We start from the raw sequence: 16,631 nt of genomic DNA, 5'->3' as shown, positions 1-16,631 counted from the left end.
CGAGACTCCCAGTTACACAACAAATGTTCCTTTTGTTCCATAAAGATGATTTTTATAGCCGAAATACCTCCGTTTGTACTTCACGTTTGGTTGAGAAATCCACCAGAAACTGCGGTCACGACAACGCCGAAAAATATTCCAAATTAGATCCATAATATTGACAGATATTGATATTGACATTTTTCTAAATAAAAGCCTGAAACTATGTATTGTGACACTAGACACATTAGTGAGGCCATAGAAATAAGGAATCTGGTTGATATCCTATTTAATGCTCTATATGGACGCTTAGGAACGCAGAGCTTTCTAAATAAGAGTCCCTTCCTGATTGGATTTTTCTCAGGCTTTCGCCTGCAATATCAGTTATGTTATACTCACAGACAATATTTTTACAGTTTTGGAAACTTTAGAGTGTTTTCTATCCTAAGCTGTCAATTATATGCATATTCTAGCAACTTGTCCTGACAAATTAGGCCGTTTACTTTGGGAACGTTATTTTTCCAAAAATGAAAATACTGCCTCTCAGTTTCAAGAGGTTAAATTCTTGTTAATCTAAATGCAGTGTCCGATTTACAGTAGCTATTACAGTGAAATAATACCATGCTATTGTTTGAGGAGAGTACACAGTTTTGAACATGAAAAGTTATTAAAACATTTATCATAGAGTGTGTGTATGGCAGGCTTACAATGATGGCAAAAAACAACATTTGAGAGTGCTCTGACCCTGGTGCTAGAGGGGATACGCTGGAGGTTGAATGTTTGAACGGGTATGGGACTATAAAAGGTTTGGGAACCACTGCTCTAGAACATTCATGTGTGGCCTTGTGTCAACTGACAATAGTAGGCTAAATTAGTCAGTGGTTTCATTAGTCTCTTCGGGGACCCCCAGCTGTTCCAGAGGTAGCTCACTCAATTAAACGTGTCAATTAACACACCAATACCGCCTATGGTATTTAAACAGTATAATATGGCTGACCAGAGGGGAAAAAACCCTGTATAGTTCTACAAAGAACCTTTGAGATTGAGAGAGGTTCTTTAAAGAACCATTCTCCATAAAGGTTCCATAAAGAACCATAGAATGGGTACTATATAGCCCCCAAAAAGGTTGTAAACATGGATGAACCCAGTTTTGGTGCTATGTACAGTGTAACCTGTTTTAATGGTTCTTTATAGAACCTTAGGAAAGGGTGCTCTATAGCATCATACAGGTTCCATTTAGAAGTTAAGAGCATGTTTTTATATATAGCCCCAAAAAGGGTTCCGCTATGGTTACAAGCAAAAAAAAACCTATCTGGTACTATTACCTTATTTTTTGTGTAGAGAAATGAGAGGAGAGAAGAGACATATACTACATTTAGAGAGGTGAGGATAGAGCTCATTTTGTTTTTAACCCCAGAGGAAATCAGTGTGGCAGTCCATTAAAAGAGTCATCTCATTGTTGTCCCCCATCCGACCGACAAATTATTCCCCTCCAATGGAGACAGGGACACTACGACCTTCACCGTCTGGATTCATTGACTGCAGAATTTTTATCACAGACATACCAGTGTTGGGGAAGCTACTGAAAATAGAACAGATCACTTTGTGGTCTTACGTTAACAAACTGTGTAAATTACCCTATTAAACACAAAAATGATGTTTCCAGTGAAAATTAGGCAGAATAATGCCGAAAAAGAAAGGAAATTATTGCCTATTTCACCCATATTTTCTTTCTTTGTAGAAAAAGAGTAGAGGGTAGTTCCAGTAGTTAGCTACACCACTACATGGCAACCACTGAAAACACTAACTAGATCAACTACCACCAAGCTACTGCAAAATGTAGTTAATTTACTGGTTGAACTACACTGACACATACATTAACACCCCCCCCCCCCCCCCCCCCACACACACACACACACAGCATTTTGAATACTAACCGCTGATGGATGTTTATGTTCCAAAATACTATTATTATAGTTTTAGTTTGTGTTTTGTGTGTTGTGTGTGCTCTAGAGGAATGAAGGCATCATATCTAACTGCAATGTTGACTCTAGGGCCATTATGTCTAGCAGAACTGTAAAACACTGGTTTTATAATCACAAACACCATGCCATTTAGTCTATAGTTCACCCGGAGGTATATGATTGTGTTTCTCTTTCAAAGCCGTAACTAGTCATGGATTTCTATCACATTTTCATTACACTCTGAAAACGTCTGTTTCCCTGTTTGTCTTTTCCATTTCTGTTGTCCTACATTTCCTGTAGTTCCCTGTCAATTACAGACACATGCAGTAGAATGGTACGGCATACAGTATGACACAGTATTCCGTCTGCTAGCAGGAACATTCCACAAGTTACTTCTATGTTCTCAGAGTTTCATCTCTCTGAAGTCTCTGTCTGTACATTCAACACAGATTACTTCAGGCGTGTCTCTATTCCACAGTTGATTATTGATTATCCTACGCAGCCCTCTGATTACCAGAGAATGTTGTGGGATTTTAACGAACGGTATTGCTGGATATAATCTGAGTTTGCCTGCACAGCAAATTCTCCAGTGTTGAATCAACACTGAGGGTGTTGCATTTAACACTGTTACACTGTCTATACAAGCCCACACTTTTCAGTGTTAACTTTTTATGGCTGCAGGGGCAGTATTGAGTAGCTTGGATGAAAAGGTGCCCATTGTAAACGTCTAGCTCCTCAGTCTCAGTTGCTACTATATGCATATTATTATTAGTATTGGATAGAAAACACTGAAGTTTCTAAAACTGTTTGAATTATGTCTGTGGGTATAACAGAACTCATATTGCAGGCAAAAACCTGAGGAATTCCACTTCCTGTTTGTATTTTTTCTGGGGGTGGCAGATTTTCAACCAAGCTCTCATTGAATTTACAGCGAGATATCAATGAGTTTTCACTTCCACTAGATGTCAACAGTCAATAGAACTTTGTCTGATGACTCTAATGTGAAGGGGGGTCGAATGTCACAGGAAATAGTCACCACTGCCACGAGTTAACCATGCTTTCATCATGCGCGTTCACAGGGGAAGGACCTGCGTTCCACCGGTCATCTGAAGTCATTCTAATTCTCTGGTTGAAATGTTATTCAAGATATATGTAAACAACATTCTAAAGATTGATTCAGTACATCGTTACGGAACTTTTTGACATTTCGTCACGTTATAGTGGACGCGCTATGTGACTTTGGAATTGTTTACCAAGCGCGCTAACCAAAGTAGCTAACTGGACATAAATAACGGACATTTTCGAACAAATCAAGCATTTATTGTGGACCTGGGATTCCTAGGACTGCATTCTGATGAAGTTCATCAAAGGTAAGGAAACATTTATCATGTATTTTCTGGTTTCTGTTGACTCCAACATTGAGGCTAATTTGGCTACTGTTCTGAGCTCCGTCTCAGATTATTGCATGGGTTGCTTTTCCCCTAAACTTTTTTTAAAATCTGACACAGCGGTTGCATTAAGGAGAAGGATATATATAATTCCATGTGTATAACTTGTATTATCATCTACATTTATGATGAGTATTTCTGTTGAAACTATGTGGCTATGCAAAATCACTTGATGTTGTTGGAACTAGTGAATCTAATACGCCAATGTAAACTCAGATTTTTTTTATATAAATATGAACTTTATCAAACAAAACATGCATGTATTGTGTAACATGAAGTCCTATGAGTGTCATCTGATGAAGATAATTCAAGGTTAGTGATTCATTTTATCTCTATTTCTACTTTTTGTGAATGTTATATTTCGCTGGAAAATGGCTGTGCTTATTGTGGTTTGGTGGAGACCTAACATAATCGTTTGTAGTGCTTTTGCTGAAACGCATATTTGAAATGGGACACTTTGGTGGGATTAACAACAAGATTAACTTTTATATTAGATGAGACACATGTATGTTTTAGGAATTGTAATTATGAGATTTCTGTGGTTTGAATTTGGCGCCCTCTATTTTCACTGGTAGTTGTCATATCGATCCCGTTAGTGGGATTGCAGCCATAACAAGTTAAATTAACACTTTGCTTAGTGCCGACGCTGATACACTTTCTCAGTGTTAGGAAATGAACACCTGTAGTGTTACAGTAGCTCATTTTGGGGTTTTGTTTTAACACTTTATGGTATAAAGCCTAATTAGCATATTTCCCAGTATACCTAATCTTTCTGAGTGAATTGTAGCGCTACCACACATGGCTGTTGAAATAGTTAATTGTCAGTCCTGTGGCCTTCACCGTGTGAGTTCCTAGGCAAATGTTATTAAATGAAACTCTTTATGGCAATACATGAAATATATCAAAGGGCTTTATTATGAGGCCTGGCTTTAACCTAGTACAGTGGCCTGAAACTCATTGTTAACAGGCCACGGCAGGCCTGCAAGTCACATTGTACTGGCTTGTAAAGTCATGTGCAATTCTTATTGGAATCCAGCTAGAGTTAGGATTGCCAACAGACGACATGTTCATTTACCCACAACCTGCACTTAGAATGACAGTTAGGGTTCTAAATCATTTAAACTGGAACAATCAGTAACAGGTGCAATTCATCTAAGTAACTGATTAGATTAGTTTACTTATCTTTGTGTAGCATAAGATGAATCAATCAATCAATGTATATGCAAGAACAAAACTAATAAAAACAATCCTAAAAATCTACCTGCAGTAGAGCATGCTGGGAAATATGATAATGATGGGCGTGGTTTTGATGGAACTGTTTTACTTTCCACAGTGTAAAACTGACACAATCGCACTCTCACACTTAGCTCTGGTTATTAACACCAACCCTATTTTTACATCAAGGAGAGTTAATTCAACACTTACAGAGTTCATTTAAGTCCTGAATCAACACTGGAAATGTTACTCTGAAAACAGACCCACCTCCTAGTTCACGTTTCAAACTCATTCCAAAGAGGGTCGAGTGTCTGCAGGTTTTTTTCTCTTCCCCTATTCTTGTTTCATGAATTAAGGTCACTAATTAGTAAAGAACTCCACTCACCTGGTTGTCTAGGTCTTAATTGAAAGCAAAACACAAAAATCTGCAGATACTGGGACCTACATGGGATGAACTTGACACCCCTGTGCTAGGTAAACCCAGCATGAGAGTAAAAAACATCCAAGTGATGGTTTAAAGTTCCAATTGTTGATTAACCTCATACTGTCAAGCCAGAATAATGTGACTTGCAGGCTTGATGTTTTACATCATTGTGTTAGGGTGTATCTATGCCCTCAAACAAAGGCCCTGTGATATATGTATTGTAATACATTTTACACTGGGAAATAATCAAATAAGGTAGAACAAATTATTTACTCAACATCAAATTAAAAGTTAAGTGAACATACAATTCAACTTGAGCATGTATGTTGGTTCAGCTATATGCCCAAATGTTGAGCAAACTCTCAATCCTATTTCAGATGGTTGACTTACAATTGTACGTTGAATCAACATACATACATACATACATACATACATACATACATACATACTAACAGTGCCTTGCGAAAGTATTCGGCCCCCTTGAACTTTGCGACCTTTTGCCACATTTCAGGCTTCAAACATAAAGATATAAAACTGTATTTTTTTGTGAAGAATCAACAACAAGTGGGACACAATCATGAAGTGGAACGACATTTATTGGATATTTCAAACTTTTTTAACAAATCAAAAACTGAAAAATTGGGCGTGCAAAATTATTCAGCCCCCTTAAGTTAATACTTTGTAGCGCCACCTTTTGCTGTGATTACAGCTGTAAGTCGCTTGGGGTATGTCTCTATCAGTTTTGCACATCGAGAGACTGAAATTTTTCCCCATTCCTCCTTGCAAAACAGCTCGAGCTCAGTGAGGTTGGATGGAGAGCATTTGTGAACAGCAGTTTTCAGTTCTTTCCACAGATTCTCGATTGGATTCAGGTCTGGACTTCATTCTAACACCTGGATATGTTTATTTTTGAACCATTCCATTGTAGATTTTGCTTTATGTTTTGGATCATTGTCTTGTTGGAAGACAAGTCTCCGTCCCAGTCTCAGGTCTTTTGCAGACTCCATCAGGTTTTCTTCCAGAATGGTCCTGTATTTGGCTCCATCCATCTTCCCATCAATTTTAACCATCTTTCCTGTCCCTGCTGAAGAAAAGCAGGCCCAACCCATGATGCTGCCACCACCATGCTTGACAGTGGGGATGGTGTGTTCAGCTGTGTTGCTTTTACGCCAAACATAACGTTTTGTATTGTTGCCAAAAAGTTCAATTTTGGTTTCATCTGACCAGAGCACCTTCTTCCACATGTTTGGTGTGTCTCCCAGCTGGCTTGTGGCAAACTTTAAACAACACTTTTTATGGATATCTTTAAGAAATGGCTTTCTTCTTGCCACTCTTCCATAAAGGCCAGATTTGTGCAATATACGACTGATTGTTGTCCTATGGACAGAGTCTCCCACCTCAGCTGTAGATCTCTGCAGTTCATCCAGAGTGATCATGGGCCTCTTGGCTGCATCTCTGATCAGTCTTCTCCTTGTATGAGCTGAAAGTTTAGAGGGACGGCCAGGTCTTGGTAGATTTGCAGTGGTCTGATACTCCTTCCATTTCAATATTATCGCTTGCACAGTGCTCCTTGGGATGTTTAAAGCTTGGGAAATCTTTTTGTATCCAAATCCGGCTTTAAACTTCTTCACAACAGTATCTCGGACCTGCCTGGTGTGTTCCTTGTTCTTCATGATGCTCTCTGCGCTTTTAACGGACCTCTGAGACTATCACAGTGCAGGTGCATTTATACGGAGACTTGATTACACACAGGTGGATTGTATTTATCATCATTAGTCATTTAGGTCAACATTGGATCATTCAGAGATCCTCACTGAACTTATGGAGAGAGTTTGCTGCACTGAAAGTAAAGGGGCTGAATAATTTTGCACGCCCAATTTTTCAGTTTTTGATTTGTTAAAAAAGTTTGAAACATCCAATAAATGTCGTTCCACTTCATGATTGTGTCCCACTTGTTGTTGATTCTTCGCAAAAAAATACAGTTTTATATCTTTATGTTTGAAGCCTGAAATGTGGCAAAAGGTCACAAAGTTCAAGGGGGCCGAATACTTTCGCAAGGCACTGTACATACATATATATATATAAATATACAATGCAGGGATGTTGGTATCCACAATACTCCATCAATTAACTGCTAAATGTTTTTAGGGAATACAAGAACAATTTAGTAAAACTAATATATAACTGATGGAATGCTGTGGATGCCAATATCAGTTTGAGCCTCCCAGGCGCATGTTGTGCATCTAAGGGAAAATACATTCCGGATGAATAATATTACATTATATTGTACAGCACCCTATTAACTTTTCCCACAGATCCCTGGTCCAAAACTGATGTATTCTGCTGTTGCTAGCAACATTAATAAATATTGATATCTGGTAGTGGACCCCTGCAGTACAGGCTCTATATAACAGATGAGTTGACAGTAAAAGGATGTAAAGATATATCTAACTCTTTCTAAGAATAGTAATGATGGGTTGAGGCTGTGTAAACTCTGATACTATCCTCTTTAGAGATATGTGCTTCTGACTGACGTCTCTATCGCTGTGACTAGCCTATTAGCTGGATAACATGAAACTTACTCTAGATAATTATTCATAGCCTCGCTACTCAACGACTTCATACAGTACCTACCCCCAAGCAACACCTGCACGCACACACAAACCCACGTACGCAAGCACGCGCACACACACACACACACACACACACACACACACACACACACACACACACACACACACACACACACACACACACACACACACATCTCCGTAGCTGACAGTTGTTCCAGTATCAGAGCCATAGAAAGCTCTTTCTTTCTTTCGTTGTGCGTGCGTGCGTGTGTGTGTGTGTGTGTGCGTGCGTCTGTAAGATGTCTCATATTCTGATGGCCCAGAGGAAAGGGCCAATTAAAACTATCGTTTTCATCTGACACTCACATTAAAGCACCACTCACTCACGTGCGAACAGCATTGTAGTTCAAGCGAGCTTTGTATTCAGAACATTTAATCAGTTCATTGTATGTTGGGGAATCTGTGGCATTACCGAGAATACAACTGAGTTCTTGTGCTATAATCAAAAATTATATTTTATATTGTGTGTGTGGTCTGTTTGATGGTCTGTTTGGGGTTGTGTGTGAGAGGGTGTGTGTGTTAGGATGTGTGTGGGGTTGGAGGTGTGTGTTTAGGGGTGTGTGTGTGTGTGTGTGTGTAAGGGTGTTAGGGTGTGTGTGTGTGGATGTTAGGGTGTATGTGTGTGTGTGTGTGTGTGTGTGTGTGTGTGTGTGTGTGTGTGTGTGTGTGTGTGTGTGTGTGTGTGTGTGTGTGTGTGTGTGTGTGTGTGTGTGTGTGTGTGTGTAAGGGTGTGTGTGTAAGGGTGTGTGTGTAAGGGTGTGAGGGTGTGTGTGAGGATGTGTGTGTGTAGGGGTGGCCTCTGGGCAAACACAGCTAATAGGGCTCAGACTCCTCTCATCCGTCTTGAGATGAACAGAGTGCTATTACTGTTCTCTCTCTCTTTCTCTCACTATCTTTCTCTCTTTCTCCCTTTTCTTTTCTCTTTCCCTCTGTCTCTGGGGCTCACAGTGAAAACTAATAGGAACATCATATCTCCTCATCATTTCTCCATCTTCCTCCCTCTTTTCTTCATCCCCACCTCTCCGTCTCACATTCTCTCTCTACTGAAAGTAGCTGGAGGGAGAAATGAAAAAACAAGAGTTTACCGAGAGCTTGTTGTATTGAACCGACCTTGGTAACATGCAAAAGCTCTCTCTCACATACACACACACTGGGTCTCATCACGGATCAGTGACACGTACACACACAGACATAGGTTAAATTACATCCACCAGGCGAGGTGGGTCTGATGTACAACCAGCCACCATGCCTGTCCCTGGAGAGAAGGAGATGGCTGGAGGCTAGAGAGATGAGAATGGGTCAGCAGGATCTGAGATGAAACACAGGCAGAGTATAGATTTAGTGAGGTTATAGTTGCGCTGCTGTGCCTTCTTTTTCACACTGTCTGTGTGAAGGGAGCATTTCAGGAACTTGAAGCTTTTGACCCTCTCCACTGCGGCCCTGTCGTTGGTGGCATGCTCTCTCTGTTGTGTCCTGTAGTCCACAATCAGCGTTTTGATTTAGTTGACGTTGAGGGAGAGATTATTTTTCTGGCATCACTCCACCAGGGCTCTCACATCCTCCCTGTACGATGTCTCATCATTGTAAAGTCTACGACCGCTGTCTAGTCGGCAAACTTTCATTTTAAGTTGGAGACGTGCGTGGCTGTGCAGTCATGGGTGACCAGGGAGTACTGGAGGGGCTCAGCATGCTCCCCAATTACAGTGGGTCTAGGTTGTCAGGTAAGGTGGAGGTGATATGGTCCTTAACTCAATAGTGTGCAACTGCAGCCCACAATTCCGGCGTTCCTACCAGCCCCCCCCCCCTTGAGCATCCCATTGGTTCCTGCATGAACGCCCCTCCCCACCTTCCAAGCACCCCATTGGCTGAATGCCTCCCATGTCCTTCACTCCCACCTGCTGAACACATGCCCTCACCGTCATTAAAATAACTGTGGGAAAACAGTTGGTGACAGGTGGGGGCGAAAGACACTCTCCATCAGTTGCCCCTGCCTCCAGCTAGCACAGCAGGCGGGAGGCTGGGGCGACACTATTTGTTAGCTAGATAACTAGCTTGCTAGTTAGGGACACCTTCTGCTAGCTGGCACACAGTGTTGCTCCTGCATGTTGTGTACTGAACTAGCTGGCCATACTAGCACAAGTAACTTTTGCTCCTGCCTGCCCTTGCCATCGTTAAATAGAACATTAGGAAAACAGCGCTTCCTATTTAAGTTTCTGCCTATAGGTGGGGATGAGCAGAATTGAGGTGTGATCTGATTTGCCAAAAGGTAGGAAGGAGGAGGGCCTTGTAGCCATCCCGGAAGCGAGAGTAGCAATGATCAAGGGTTTGTGATGTGCGTGTAGCACAAGAGGCATGTTGATAGAATTTCAGTAGCATTTTCCTCAGATTTCCTATATTTAACTTCATTGGGATAGGGGGCAGTATTTTGAAGTCCTCCCAGATTGCAGTTCCTAGGGCTTCCACTAGATGTCAACAGTCTTTAGAAAGAGTTTCAAGCTGGTTTTCTGAAAAATGAGCCAGAAACTGTAATATTTCTAGGTGGCTCCCATTTTGGCTGTAGTGCTTCCAAGCGCTAAACCGAGTTTTTATGGATATAAAGAAGGACTTTATCGAACAAAAGGACCATTTGTGATGTAACTGGGACCTTTCGGAGTGCCAACAGAAGAAGATAAACCTAAATAAACCACTGACAGTGTCACCAGAAAAGCAACCCCACACCATCACACCTCCTTCTCCATGCTTCACGGTAGGAAACACACATGTGGAGATCATCCGTTCACCTACTTTGCGTCTCACAAAGACAAGCCGGTTGAAACCAAAAATCTCAAATTTGTGCTCATGAGACCAAAGGACAGATTTCCACCGGTCTAATGTCCATTGTTAGTGTTTCTTGGCCCAAGCAAGTCTCTTCTTCTTATCGGTGTCCGTTAGTAGTGGTTTCTTTGCAGCAATTCGACAATGGAGACCTGATTCACACAGTCTCCTCTGAACAGTTGATGTTGAGTTGTCTGTCTGTTACTTGAACTCTGTGAAGCATTTATTTGAGCTGCAATCTGAGGTGCAGTTGATTGTCGATATCTGAGGCTGGCAACTCTAATGAACGTATCCTCTGCAGCAGAGTTAACTCTGGGTCTTCCTTTCCTGTGACGGTCCTCATGAGAGCCAGTTTCATCATAGCGCTTGACGGTTTTTGCGACTGCCCTTCAAGAAACTTTCAATGCTCTTGAAATTTTCCACATTGACTGACCTTCATGCCTTAAAGTAATGATGGACTGTTGTTTCTCTTTGCGAGAATGTGCAAAGGGCTCTACTTTTATGAATCTAAAATACACCTTTTTGGTTACTACACGATTCCATATGTGTTATTTCATCATGTTGATGTATTCACTATTTATCTACAATGTAGAAAATAGTACAAATAAAGAAAAACCTTGGAATGAGTAGGTGTGTCCAAAACCTTTGGCTGGATCCAGATCTGGGAAGTAAAATGCCTGCTCAAATTTCAGGTGAGTGACCTGTGATCTAATGTGCAAAAAGTTATTTTCGGCCAGAGGTAATACAGTTTTTCTCAATTGCTAAAACACTAAAACCCATTGGCTGAACAAAGTTCTCAGTTGCCTGGACTCATTTAGCTAATTATGCAGTCTGTTGTCAATACCTTAAACCATTTCACATGGTAACACACAATTTGCAGATCTCACTTAGACTTTTCAGCAAAACTCTAAACACATTCTCATTCTCAAAACACATTCTGCACTCTAATGCACATGTCATCCATACTGGTAAACACAAGTGGCAACAATCAAATACAAATAGAGAACATATGTCATTGATTGAACACAACCACTCAAAATTGATTTAACCTGCTTCAAATGATGCGACACAACCAATATAAGCCAGTTCAGAGAGCAAACAGGTGGTTGAAGGTGGGAAGGAGAAAGTCTGAGAATGGATACTGTAGTACAGTGCATTTGATGTTTGATTTTGAACACAGGTAAAACTGTTTTGAGGCGAATGTTTCATTTTGCAAGAGGAGTCAGAGGTTATGTAAATAGTGCTTGAAGATGAGGTTTTGTGTTGAATGTTTTCAGGAAATGGAGCAAGGTTTCAGAAATTGTGTTTTAGCAATTGAGAAAAACTGTAATACAAGAAATGTTCCGAGCAAATCATTTAAGAAATAGCCCCCAAAAAATGCTGCAAAGTTGGCTAGAAGCCAGAAACAGGTCGACCTTGTCTGTCGGCGCCATCTTCTTTCAAAGAATTTGTAAATTGCTGGACTTGTTTAACCTCAGAATGACAAAAGAGTTTCCTTCTCCAGAGACAGAAGAAATAAAGTAAGACATAGAGAGAGAGATAGAGAGAGAGAGAGAGATAGAAAAAGAGAGGGAGAGAGAAATAGAGAGAGAAACAAAGCGAGAGAAATAGAAAGAGAGAGAGATTGAAAGAGTGAGAGAATATGTTTCTTAAATGAGCTACACCGCATGCAATAGACCGATACAGAAGAGAATGGACCTATTCAGGAGCCCATCCACTCAGCGGAACGACAGGACATTACTAGACTGGACCAAGCTTTACAGACACAATAACACACATCACGTGGCCACTCGCTGTCCCTGGTGTGTGTGTGTGCGCGTGTCAGCGTGTGAACACACACACACACACACACACACACACACACACACACACACACACACACACACACACACACAGGCACACACACACACACACAGGCACACACACAGGCACACACACACACACACACACACACACACACACACACACACCAGGAAGACAGGATGCCGCACACACAGACGAGGTAGAGAGATTCAGTGCTGAGGTTATTGGGTTATGTGATGTTGACACTGCAATGACTTCTATAGGCCAACCATCCTCTAGACAGTGCCACTGCACACTTGCAAAAGACATAGCAAATCTAATTAGTATTTAGAGAGTGCAGTATTGTATAGCATGGGGAATAAGAGATATTGGATGTAAGAAATCCTCTGAGACAGAGGTCAGACTCACAGTGAGTGTTCCAATGTCAAGCATCCCTAAAGGAAAAACCACATGATGTCACATGTTTTTTGGAACACTTCACTTGTCTTATTTAACATGAGATCTCATTACCTTTCACAAGTGGATTCACCTTTTGCACAGGTGATGCCCTGCAAGCAAGGAAGAGCCTTTACGATACACACACACACACACAGTGCTTTAAACAAACAGCGTTTTCAGCTTATATATTTGTGTGTTTATTCATACAGTAATAACTATTCAACGTTCTTACCTGGGATTTAAACTCACAATCGCTTGGTTCACTGCATTCCAATCTTCTTGCTACGCCATCATGTCTGTGTCAATAACTGATCTCAGCTTTGGACTGCAAAGTAAATCTTAGCTTTGTTAAAAAAAAAACACTCAAAATGATTGTATTTATCATAGTAATTCAGGAGTAACATTAAAACTGAATGATTTTCCTCACCAACATTAGACAATTATACAGAAAACCCTCACATTGCTGAAATATGTAAATTAAATCAATGATGAGAGAATAGTCAGAATAAGTGATAACTAAAATAGCAGCGCAGTTGGCGCTCTTTTGCTAAGTGCAAGAGTATAGGTAATGAACGTGCAGGGGCTTGCTACAGACTTTGTTGTGCAGCAGAAAGGTCAGCGTACCCCTAATCCTGAGGTTGTAAATTCAAATCCCAGGTTTTCAATTGCACATATGAAACTCGTGATCACGTGAAGTGTCACATGAAGTGTTCCAATGTCACGTTTTTACATGTTGTGTGAAATCATGTGTTTCGTGATGTGATAACATGAAACTACACTGTCAGCCATTACTGTTCATTTTGAAGTACATTTTTGTCACTGTACAGTACATTTCTACAGTAATAGTGTTTTGATTTATATTTACTGTGAACCGCAATGCACCTGGGTACTTTTTGGCCCATCCTGCATCCTAACCACAGGTAGCCTGTTGGCGAAATTGAATCCCTGAGCTGACAAGGTAAAACTCATTCTGCCCCTGAACAATGCAGTCAACCCACTGTTCCTAGGACATCATTGAAAAGTAGAATTTGTTCCTAACTGACTTGCCTATGTAAAAAAAACTTGGCACTCTTCATTTGCATTTAAACTTATAGGATACTTGTTTAGATGTGCTTATGGCACAAACTGTTTTTTAAAATCCAGTCAGTTTATAGTTAGTTACCGACTAATGTGTTGCGGTGAAAATAGTGGAATAATAATAATGTATTTCTACAGCCGAACTGTATTTTTACAGTAAGTAACTGTACAACAATGAACTGTACTCAGGAAGTACACATATTCCAATTCTAATTCCAATTATTTTCAATACCGGACAATGTTGAGGTGGGTTCACTTTCTGAAATGACTGGAACTTAAATGGATTTGACTTCAACATTGGGACAAAACCACACCTAGGATTTAAACGCATAACCTCTTGGATGCCACCAACCTGATTCACCACCAGGCCTGTGGCCATTGGCCACAGATTTATTGGCAAGAATACATTTCTGCACATTGTATGTATGATTTTACTGTAATTGAAATCGGCATACTGTAATTTTATAGAAATACCACCTTCAAGTTGTTGTAAATATTAATTTTATTTTTAGTGCAAAACTTTAGGCATATATACATATATAGCCAATCTCCATTATGTCCGTAGACCTGGTGGCTCAGCAGGAACTTTTTTATTATTTTTTAATTTTTAATTTAACTAGGCAAGTCAGTTAAAAACAAATTCTTATTTTCAGTGATGGCCTAGGAACATTGGGTTAACTGCCTTGTTCAGGGGCAGAACGACAGATTTTGTACCTTGTCAGCTCAGGGATTTGATCTTGCAACCTTTCGGTTACTAGTCCAACGCACTAGGCTACGCTGCCGCCCAAAACTTCAGGTAGAGAAAGTAGAGACAGACCTATGCAATGGTATATCATATACCGCAGTAGAGGAACAATGGGAAAGTATCCCATATCTCTTTAAGGATTCACACGAGGCCGTGTGCTAAACAGAGTGAGTGAGATAGTGCAGAAAAACAGCCAATGATTTCATGACTAAAAGTGGTGAAAATAGCAGCCTACAATAAGGAAAAAATACAGGTAAAAATACACTTGATCTAGTTCTTGGCCTTTATTCTAATCTGACTTTGAATTTTTTAAATAAATATTTTAGAAATACTAAGGGTTTGCTTACCCAGACACCAAATTGATGGTTCATGTGAAAGAAATGCTACAATCACCCCCCCCCCCCCCCAGCCACATCTAGCTGTGGATGGGGCACTATTGTCTAGACATGTACACATGTTCATGTAATACAAAAGATGGCCATAATCACCTCCAGACACACCTGTCTATCTTGATGGGTCATGTAACCATTCTCTTGCAAAGTGGAGTCTTTAATTTAGAAATGTAGCTAGCTAGCTAAACAATTAACCATAAACCCAACCCATAGCTACAGTACACATTGATTGTCATTGCTAGCCACTATGCATGACATTTTGGAGTGTGAATCTGCAGGTACAGTTGAAGTCGGAAGTTTACATACACCTTAGCCAAATACATTTAAACTCAGTTTATCACAATTCCTGACATTTAATCCTCGTAAAAATTCCCTGTCTAAGGTCAGTTAGGATCACAACTTTAATTTAAGAATGTGAAATGTCAGAATAATAGTAGAGAGAATTATTTATTTCAGCTTATATTTATTTCATCACATTCCCAGTGGGTCAAAAGTTTACATACACTCAATTCGTATTTGGTAGCATTAAATGGTTCAACTTGGGTAAAACATTTCGGGTAGCCTTCCACAAGCTTCCCACAATAAGTTGTGTGAATTTTGGCCCATTCCTCCTGACAGAGGTGGTGTAACTGAGTCAGGTTTGTAGGCCTCCTTGCTCGCACACACGTTTTCAGTACTGCCCACACATTTTCTATGGGATTGAGGTCAGGACTTTGTGATGGCCACCCCAATACCTTGACTTTGTTATCCTTAAGCCATTTTGCCACAACTTTGGATGTGTGCTTGGGGTCATTGTCCATTTGGAAAACCCATTTGTGACCAAGCTTTAACTTCCTGACTGATGTTTTGAGATGTTGCTTCAATATAGCCACTTAATTTTCCTGCCTCATGGTGCTATCTATTTTGAGAAGTGCACCCGTCCCTCCTGAAGCATTGCACCCCCACAACATGATGCTGCCACCCCCATGCTTCACGGTTGGGATGGTGTTCTTCGGCTTGCAAGCCTCCCCTTTTTTCCTCCAAACATAACAATGATCATTATGGCCATCGTTAAGAAACCGTTCTATTTTTGTTTCATCAGACAAGAGGACATTCCTCCAAAAGTACGATCTTTGTCCCCATGTGCAGTGGCAAACCGTAGTCTGTCTATTTTTATGGTGGTTTTGGAGCAGTGACTTCTTCCTTGCTGCCAAAACTATAGTTTGTTAACAAGAAATTTGTGGAGTGTTTGAAAAACAAGTTTTAATGACTCCAACCTAAGTGTATTTAAACTTCCGACTTCAACTGTAGCTAAAACTAAGCAACTAGGTTCAATCTTAGCTAGCTATCTAACATTACGGTATAACTAGCAATGCAATTGGATTTCTGAGTTACAAATATTATTACTACACAGATCATAAACGTAATGCTAGCTAGTGAGTCAGCAAGCTAAAGTTCACTAGCTAGCGAATAGTAAGCTCTAACTTGCAATGAAAATGACTTTCTGACTATATTAGAAATGCATAATATCTGAAAATGTAGCTAGACTCTTACCCATATACATGGATGAACGCTTCACGGCAGAATGTATTTTCCATTTGGTTTGTAGCTAGCTACAGCATGTTTGGCTCGTTGCTGTGTCAAGTCATTCCGGTTCACATTGATCTTGTGCAAAAAGTAGTTAATCACAACTTTTTCCCACTGATCTTTGTTGATTGCG

Source organism: Oncorhynchus mykiss, chromosome 16, assembly GCF_057628025.1.
Source record: "Oncorhynchus mykiss isolate SJ-2025 chromosome 16, ASM5762802v1, whole genome shotgun sequence".
Classification (NCBI taxonomy): Eukaryota; Metazoa; Chordata; class Actinopteri; order Salmoniformes; family Salmonidae; genus Oncorhynchus; species Oncorhynchus mykiss.
The sequence above is the reverse complement of the archived record's forward strand: the minus strand, read 5'-3'. Positions refer to the sequence as shown.